Source organism: Amblyomma maculatum, chromosome 10, assembly GCF_055883805.1.
Source record: "Amblyomma maculatum isolate TAMU_Amacu chromosome 10, ASM5588380v1, whole genome shotgun sequence".
Lineage (NCBI taxonomy): Eukaryota > Metazoa > Arthropoda > Arachnida > Ixodida > Ixodidae > Amblyomma > Amblyomma maculatum.
In genome coordinates, this window is record NC_139353.1 from 177,126,356 (window position 1) to 177,134,514 (window position 8,159).

Consider the following 8,159-nt stretch of genomic DNA (forward strand, 5'->3'; position numbering starts at 1 on the left):
AATATTACGCGTAACTCGGAAGAGATTAAAGCTCTAAAAAGGAGAATGCATATGTCCGTAAAAAAGTCGATGACCTCATTAAAGAGATGCAGGGTCAGAGAAGAGGGTAGGTACCGTGGCCACCGATCCCACTGGTCAAAAGTGCAACGACCCCCGTCCCCCTTAGACGTGAGCCCCGAGGAATTAAGAGCTTGCATGCAGCACGTGGAGGATTTCACGGTTTCGCATCAAAGAACAGTTTCGCCAAACTCATGCGAGATTAGATGCTATGCATGTAAAACCAACCTATTAGAACAGAAAGTCACGTTAAAGGGGTCGTGAAACGTTTTCCGGAAATTTTGCACGGCTTAGTTAAATGGAATCCTTGTCCTGCATCATATAATATACCTCGATTCGTTTCATCGCCCGCGTTGATTTAATAGCGACAAAAACAGAATTTCGGTTTCCTAGCGCGCGTCCTCCTCAATTCAACAGAGTACGTCATAGCGCTAAGCCAATGAGAAGCTCCCGTTGCCGGAGCCTGCTGAGCCAAAGTTGACCAAGCTCGGTGTATTTTAGAGGTTCTAATTGTGCCCTACTCTACGCTCACACAGGGTTTTTTAATATGGCCGACGCCTAGGTTCCTTCCTGGGTTCCAGCGTCGCTGTGCTGCTATAGTGAACTAGAATATAGTCGCTACTGTTAAAACATGGTTACATCGTGGGCTTTGAGCCTTACGCCGACGCAACTTTTCGGGTGCCAGATCGGCGAAGATGGACCCTGCGAGCGACCGGTACAGTAACACTTGTGTCGAGAGGCCGCGGTAACCGCGGCACAACTCCGGCTTGCAGAAGCCCCGACCGTCAGCCTCCCGATCCCAGCCGTTTCGGAACTACGCATTGGTATGTATGTCCGAGTCTTGCAGCCTAGCCTACGTTTGACCGTTGCGAGAGTGCGCAATCGCTAACCGAAGCTTTCGAACAGGTGCAGCTGCGGGCGGTGCGTGCCGATGCCGACTGCTCTTGAGAGCATCTGGCGAGATCCCGGCGGCGACTACGTAGCTGAAGCAGCCGTCTGGGTGTTACAGATCATCCGCATTTACTCCAAATGCTTCTTGATCATGGACTGCTAGTCGAGAACACAAGGTAAGAACCTTGAGCGAAAGGCGACATAACTTGAACAAGCGGCACCTGTTTTTCATTTTATCGAGCAAGAAATGCTGTAATGAAATCTATTGCGGAATGCAGTGTTAATAAAATAAAGCTTCCCCTTTAACGTTACTTACCTGCGATCATCTACACTGTCTACAGTGTTGATATTGCGCCACGTTAGCGCGAACACATCGCTGGTTTTCATATTTTTCTTGTTTTCGTAGAAGCGCATGAGCATGACGTTTCACCATGCAAATTACTGGTTTGCTTAATTCCATGCACGAGTAAATGAGAAAACACGCATCATCTGATAGTGTGAACTTGCTAAATGGAAAGGGCATGCGCATTGATGTGAAGTAACGAGGGGGGGGGGGGGGGGACGCTGTCCGGACAAATTTGCTTGTTTTATTAGCCAGTTATGACCTTCAGCAAGTGCAGCACTTCAAAACATAAATACATAAGGAATGCCACAAGAAATGCAGTAAATAAGTACAAAAGCAATCTCATTTCGGAGGACTCTGTGCTAGTAGCCTGTCTCCTGCGGAAGCTGTGGGAAAATGCACTAAAAAACAACACAGAAAAGAAAAACACACAGAGCAGGACTGGCTTCTGCAGACGATCACTAACTAGCCCGACAACTCTTGTTATAGCCTGTCCCCACTTGCTGCCAGAACAATCACCATACCAGCACTCAGTTTTATTTGCTAGTTTTTTTTTTTACCCACTTGCATTAGGTGAGTGTTGTATAGTGTGCAAATATAATTAAAAAAATTGACTTCACTGATACCATCATCAACACCTGCACACAGTAAACCTCTCCAAAATGCTTTGACACTGACATTTTACATGTGCTGAAATGTAACAACCAAAAAAAAAAAAAAGAAAGACGTTCTCCCAAAGGCCAGTACACCGAAACTTCCACAGTTTGAGTAAGTGTTGGAAATTTTACAGTTAGCAAATGAAGTTATAGAGTAGTTTTGCGGCACTTGCAGAAAGTTTGGCACGTGCCGTGTTGTGGGAAAACAACGGAGAGCTGTTGACAGAAGTGCACTTGTAGTTTATGGCTCCTTCGAATAGAATGACTCCATGCACAGAGCTGCTTAATGCATAAGTCGCATACTTAACATCTTCGTGCTATGCGGATGATATCAGCGTGGACATTGACATCGGCCACAACACTAGTATAGAGGGTGTAAGACGACTACCAGGTTTTTTCAGTCAAAAGCTGCATTGCCTTCAGGCATTATTTTACTGCAGTAGCAAATTGTGATTGCACTGGAGTTCTAATATTGGGTGGGTCTCATTCTCTCTCAATCACCTGCAGCAGAATTCAAAGTTTGCCATACTTCCAGGGAGAATAAATTGACAGTGAAAGTTACACTGTACAGCTTCTGTTAGATGGGAATTAATTGTACAGATGCATGAATAACTTTCAAATTTGTAAAAGACCTAAATCATATTTTCATTTTGCTATGCTGAAAAGTGAATATTGCTTTTTCTCTTGTCAACAGGAGGCACCACTACATCTGCTACAGCCAGCTTGCGCACTGGCTTTGGGGATGCCTCGGCAGACATCACAGTAAAGTCCTCCCTATTTGTAATGCAAGCCAAATAAGGGAAAGGTTTCCATCTGACAGTTACACTGGTTTCCAGTTTGTGCAAGGTTTGTAGAGTCATCACCTTATTCATTCTGAAACAAGCCGGAAAATATGAGAAGAGAGAATTGCAGGACAGCTGGACTAATAACTGGAATTTTACTAAAGGATAGAGGCAAAAGAAGACTTGCACAGAGATGCACATGTAAAAAAGGCCCCAAAAGACTGTTGACCGATTTCTTAGCCACACACACGTCCTTAGCCTTTGCAGTATAGTGTGCCTTTGGACTTGGATCTGTGGCTTCCCTTTTGTAACGAGTGGTTCTTGACCATAAGGAATTTGCTTTTTTTTAGATTTTGATTTTTTAGACCCTTTCTGCTTTCCACGCTTTCACTGCTTTGGGGGTTTTTCGTGCACGTGCATTTCTGTGCGAATCTTCTTTTGCCTCTTTCCTTCAGTAACATTTCAGTGGTTAGTCAAACTTTGTCTTGTGCTCCTCTCACGTGTTTCGTCTTCTGGCTGGTTTTAAGATGAATCAGTACCAACTCATCCAGTTGTTAGTCTTGTTGATATCACTAGCCTGACTGCACCCACTGCTGGGCAAATGCTTCTCCCATATCCATCCGAATAACCCGATCCTGTGCCAGGTGCATGATTCTCGCAAACTTCCTAATTTCATCTGCTTGCCCGAGTTTCTGCCGCCCCCTGCTAAACTTGCCTTCCCTTGGAATCTAAAAGACATATATAGGCTCACTTAGAATGAATTTTGTGTACTCACTCCCTTCCTTTACCTTTGATGGGTAGAATTTTTCTTCTTTTGGAACTGACCGCAGATACATCAGCTGCATCCATATGATCCCCGCAGACTTCCTAATCTCATCTGTCTGCCCGAATTTCTGCCGCCCCCTGCTACGCTTGCCTTCCCCTGGAATCTACAAGACATATATAGGCTCACTTAGAATGAATTTTGTGTGCTCACTCCCCACCTATACCGTTGATGGGTGGAATTTTTTTTAGCACTGACCGCAAATGCATCATAATTGTGCAGTTGTGTATATACCTGCTTGTATAGATGTCTCTCCCATATCTATCCAAATAACCCGATCCTCTGTCAGCTGCATCCATCTGATCCCCGCAAACTTTTTATCTGCCTGCCTGAGTTTCTGCTGCCCCCTGCTATACTTGCCTTCCATTGGAATCTACAAGACATATATAGGCTCACTTAGAATGAATTTTGTGTACTCAATCTCTAACTATACCTTTGTTGGATACATTTTTTTTTTATTTAGCACTGACCTCAACACATCATGATTGTGAAGCTGTATATACACATTTGTATATTTAGGAGAGAGGAAGACAGCAAAGAAGCGTGAATAAAAGATGTCTTGCTCTAGGTCAACTTCCTTCTAGCCTAAAAATTTTGTATGTGCTGATGAACCTGCGGCTAACCAATAAATTATTTTGAAAGCAACATGTCTCTAACACTCATTTGGTAACATTAGATAATGCCCAAATGTACTACAAAGTGGTCGTCCTTGTGGCACTGACAAACCTAGATTTTCTAGTTGCCGCGTTCACCTTTACACGGCCTCGAAAAATAGTGGCTCATGGGGAATAGAAAAATCAAACCGTTTTCTGCAAAAGCTGCTTTGAAAGGTGGCCACTATTTTCAGCATTTTGCAGTCTCATTCAGAAGCAAGCCAGCATAATCTGCAATCTGTAGACATGCATACAATAATATGTGCCTTATACTTTGAAATGTACCAGACTTTAACCAGTCATAAAACAGCGTGCTGAAAAGGTATGTATAGTAAAGCCTCCTTCGTTGATGATACCCGTAGTTTGCATGAAAACATCTGCACTAGAACCTGCATGACGTTGAGTTAATTGGCCTGCTGGTTGAATATGCCACCAAAATGCTGGTAATACAATGAACTTTGTCGGTGCTGGGGTCAAGTCTAGAAATATAAAGTTGGGATGATTTAATTGTGAAACCTTGCTGCTGAATTCACTGCAGGCTAGAATGTAACAGGATTAAAGGGCAGCTGTAGACGTAAGGGCAGTCCACATTGTCACGGCATCTTATGCGTCCTAGTACACATATCTACATACCGTGCATGTTTTGCTAGTAAACAATGTATCCACAGATTTGCGAAGCTCCAAGAATGCTACACTGATGCTGTCTGAGTAGCTGCTTGTGTCGCTGAATATTGTGAAAGCCTTTTGATGGAACGAAAACTGCTTGGTGAATACTTATGTAGAGTGAGGTTGGTCAGGAGCGCAGGTGATATGTACACCCTCGCAATTTAACCATACAAGCACAGACTGTATGATACTCATACAAATTGAAAAATATAAGGGAAGGAATTGAACTGAAGACTTCGCGGTTCGACAGTCCAAACTTCTACTACATGTGCTTTGGGCTGTGTGCGCTAGCCCGCCTGCAATCTGATTGCCCGAGCCAGGAAAATGGTACACACCCATATGAGCACCACTCCCAGTACTCTTTAACATGTACATAGAAGTGCAGGTGCTTGGGATAAACCTTGGCTGCCACAATGCACCTCAAACAATGGCATGTTAGCCAGAATAGCAGGTTGGGCTTGTTGGTTTTCCATCCTGAGGTAACAGCGCAAAATGTGGACGGGAGCACAAGACGAGAAGACGATGAGACATTGTGTCGTCTTCTCGTCTTGTGCTCCCATCCACGTTTTGTGCTGTTACTTCAGAATGTCACGTGCCTGCCCAATATCTACATAATTGTCACACGAACCACTTTGTGTGTATTTACGACTACTTGCACAACACCATTGCCACCCACTGATGATGAGCAGCTGAACAGCAGTTTTTCACGTACACTCTGCTGCCATTAATTACAAATGCTATCACGCTACGACTTCCCATACCACCCCACCCAACCTCTGTGTGTAATGACTCAACCTTTGGTGCGTTTGCATGTTCTCGGGATACTGGAGAAATCCAAGATATCAATTAGTAGATTCAAGCAACTTAATCTGACATACATCTGGTGAGAATATTACAACTCTATCCATGTATACACAGATCTGTATCACCGCAAGCGTCGCCTACAATTGTGGTGATGCCGCTCAGAACATGACTCATCTTTTTTTTAAGGGCATAATTCTCCACAAACCTCTGCTGAGCTTGTGGCCCCTTGGTAAGAGGCTTTCCACATCTGTGGGAAACCACTTTAGAAGTGGTGTGAATTCACAGTTTCAAAGCCTGCATTACAAATTTTTGGAAGTTTTCAACACCACACCCTTACCACTCTTTGGCACTACACATCACTGAGTTCCTTATATCTACTTGTCCTCAAGGCCACAAGGTAGTGCTTTAGTGGATCCATACCCACTTGCCAATTATATGCCATTATGCATGCTTTCTCCATAGACCATCTAAATGTGGTTTCACACACAAATATTTATACTTAATTGGACAGGCGAACTGCCCAGAATGTTCCACATGTGACATTACGGAGACTCTGGAGCGTGTACTAGTGGTGTGTCCCAGTATATGCGTGCAAAACAATAACTCGAGTTACTTCTTTGAAGTGTTTTGGCAACAGGCCTCTCTCAGAGGACTTATTGGCCGGTTGGCCAGAAATGGAAAGCTCTACAGGCTGTGCAGGCTTTCTGCTGCTTCTTGCATGACACAGGACTTGACTCGTGACTGTGGTGCAAGTTACTATTCCTGTATATATTTTAATCAAGTCACGACCCTCTTTGTTCTTCTCTTTCTGTAGCAGGTCAGATATTAAACTTTTATTTATTTATTTTATTTATTTATTTATTTATTTGAACATACTGCAGGCCCTTTTCGGGCCCATGCAGGAGTGTTTACAATGCATCACTGTGCTCAAACAGAGTAAAAACAAAAAATACAGAGATGTTCTCTGATCCACACACAAAGAAAGTGTAGGAGAGAATTAAACAGAAAAGTCAATATTTTCGATATAATTAAGAAACATTTCCACGGACGTACACTTCACCGCATCTTCAGGTAATTTATTCCAATATGATGTAGCATCTGGAAACAGGGAGTACTTGTGGATATTTACACGGCTGACTGGTTGACGAAGTGCTTTACTATGGTTAGTTCTAGACGAGTGTTTGAAAGGCGGGTGTAAGTATTGTGAATTGGTTATTTTGAAGTGGCCGTGAAGAAGTTGGAACAAAAACTTTAATCTTGAAATGATTCTTCGCTGTGACAGGCTTTGTAAATTCGACTGAATTATTAGACTGGTAGCGCTAATTTGGCGTGAATACTTTGAATAGACAAACCTCACTGCTAGTTTTTGGATGCGCTCTAATTTGTTGATTAAATTTTTTTGATGGGGGCTCCAGACTATATCTGCATATTCTAGGGTTGGTCTTATAAGAGTTTTATAGGCATTGAGTTTAATATGGGCCGGCGTGTTACGGAGCTTTCTCCTTAAATAATGTAGTTTACCTTCAGCTTTAGAACAAATAGATTTGATGTAGGGCTCCCAGCGCAGGTTAGATGTTAGGATGAGTCCCAGATACTTCACCTGATCATATTTTTTAACCTGTGTGTCACCAAGTGTGTATGTAAAACTTAGAGGCTGCTTCTTATTAGTGAATGTGATGCTTTTGGTCTTATCTGCGTTAAGTTTCATTCCCCAGGTCATACACCAAGCGTGGATTGATTGTAGGGAATTGTTGAGGAGAATTTGATCGTCTGATTTTTTTACAGCTATATATACGACACAATCGTCTGCAAAAAGGCGAAGTTGGATCGATGAACTAACACAGGAATGAATATCATTTATATAAATGAGGAACAAAAGAGGCGCGAGAACTGATCCCTGGGGTACACCCGAATACACATCCAGGTTCTGCGAAACGTATTCACCTATTTTAACACATTGTTTTCTGTTCTGCAAATAGCAGGATATCCATGAAATAATGTTGCGATCAATGCCAAAAGATAGTAATTTTGTTATAAGGTCATCGTGAGGAACAACATCAAACGCTTTAGAGAAGTCTAAGAATATAGCATCTATCTGGTTGCCTTCATTAATTGTGTTAGCAATGTCATTAGTAATTTCGGCAAGCTGCGTTACTGTTGAAGGCCCTGTTCTGAAACCATGCTGTTTTTCATAAATGAGGTTATTATTTTCTAGATATGAGATTATGGCTTTAAAAATAATGTGTTCCATCATTTTACAACTTGTGCTTGTTAATGATACCGGACGATAATTATTCAGTTCAGTTTTAGAACCTGATTTGTGTATGGGAATTATTTTGGCACAGCGCCAGTCATCGGGAACTACGAGTGTTTGTAAAGATGTTGCGTAAATTTTATGCAGGTATTTAGACACCCAGTCAGCGTATCGGGCTAAAAATGTGTTCGAGATGGAATCAGGACCCGGAGATTTTTTTGTGTCAAGTG

General features: G+C 42.6%; 1 long non-coding RNA gene across 2 annotated transcripts; it reads left to right on the top strand.

Moving 5' to 3' along the window:
- Positions 1-514: 514 nt before the first annotated feature.
- Positions 515-4,197, top strand: LOC146178003 (uncharacterized). Of its 2 annotated transcripts, XR_014701128.1 has the most exons (4): positions 515-881; positions 964-1,124; positions 2,642-2,793; positions 4,016-4,197. It is a non-coding gene; the product is annotated as an uncharacterized LOC146178003 (long non-coding RNA). The 2 variants fall into 2 exon arrangements; XR_014701127.1 differs by lacking the exon at positions 4,016-4,197 and having other exon boundaries at positions 522-881; positions 2,642-3,182.
- The last annotated feature ends 3,962 nt before the right edge of the window (positions 4,198-8,159 follow it).